Source organism: Topomyia yanbarensis, chromosome 1, assembly GCF_030247195.1.
Source record: "Topomyia yanbarensis strain Yona2022 chromosome 1, ASM3024719v1, whole genome shotgun sequence".
In the NCBI taxonomy this organism is placed as follows: Eukaryota; Metazoa; Arthropoda; class Insecta; order Diptera; family Culicidae; genus Topomyia; species Topomyia yanbarensis.
The window spans coordinates 21,880,898-21,882,496 of record NC_080670.1 but is presented as its reverse complement, the minus strand read 5'-3'; positions in this window follow the sequence as shown (position 1 = coordinate 21,882,496).

Below are 1,599 nucleotides of genomic sequence, written 5' to 3'. Positions count from 1 at the left end.
TAGGCTATCGTTCCAGCGTCTGGTTCGTGAGATTGTACAGGACTGCAAAGTCGAGCTACGCTTACAAACCTCAGTCGTAATGATGCCCCGAGAAGCCAACGATGCCTACTGGTTCGAGAATGCAAAATAGTGCGCCTGGTTTGTTCGAGAATGCAAAATACTGCACCAAACGCATAACTTTCAGGCCAAATATATTAAACTGGCTCACCGTGTCGCGGGGAGTGCGTCTGAATTATGCTCCCGCAATAAAACAATAAACGGTTCTTTTCAGGACCAATTAATTGTGTTCTAATAAGAGTTAAACTGAAATATCCATTTGAGGTGTTTAACAATTTTCAGCAAGTAGGTTAGAAATACGATATGTGGATAGAAAGAGAATTTAAATTATCCTCGCTCGTTTTCGCGCACTGCTTTTCCATTCCTTTCTGCTGCTAATACATCATAAATTAAACGAATGTGCGTGTTCCCCACCATCCCATGGCCAGTGTTGCCACAATTGCATGTTGCTATTACACTTTGAATTATTTTTTCGATTCTCTCTAGTGTTGATAAAATATAGAACGTGCAAAGTACACTAGTCGCGTGCTTTTATTCGAACTTTTTGGCAGCCTCCTTTGATTAACTGCATAAATCATTAGATTTAAATTAACGTCTCGAAGTGAAGTCACGATGCTCCGGTTATGTCACAGACATTACCCACCCATCTTTTTTTAGTTTAGTAGAGCGAATACGAATTACTATCGCTCTCTCGCTTGCTCGTTTTCGGGCTATGTTCCTTTTCATTCTTTCCTGCTACTAATACTAGCATAATCAAAACGAATGTGCGTCTTCCCACCATCCATTTAGTGAGCAGTGTTGCCAAACGCATTTTCAGTTTTTCATCAATAACATTTCAACAACATTTTCAAAGAATGCTGTAGATTCGAAAAAAAGAAAAATAGTTGGTGATGGAAAAGAATTCCCAATTAGAATTTTTAACCATAATTATAACGAATCATTTGAAAATTTCACATGCAAACGTAATTTCGTTGCATATCATTAGATTTGGATTAACGTCACAAGTGTAGTTACGACACTCCAGTTATGTCGCAGACATTACCCACCCATCTTTTAATGTAGAATATTTAGTCTAGAAATCAGAATGTTCCAATGGTCGTTTCAGGCGACTTCAACATAGATGTTTCAAAACAAGAGAATTTGAAATTTGTTTATTTTATGAATGAATGTTTCAAACTTCGTTTGATCTCTGATCCATCACAAGCAACTACACTTGCAGGCACATGCATTGATCTTGTATTTGTCAAAAACGTCAATGCAGAAACCCGAAGATATATTTCGTACTTTTCATATCACAGACCAATACTTTTTTTAATTGATCCAGTGGTTTAATTTCAAATGTAAACAACGCTTGAAAAATTATAACCGGTTGACGACCTACACCTACACCAATCATGTCAGAATCACCTCCTGGACAACAGCTAAGCCCGGAAATAGTAAGAAGTCAGAAGCATCCAACGAAAATCGAAGCCAGCGCATCTCCCCACCAAGGCCAACAACGCCAACAAAAACGGTCCTTGTCAGGACCACCATCATTTTTGT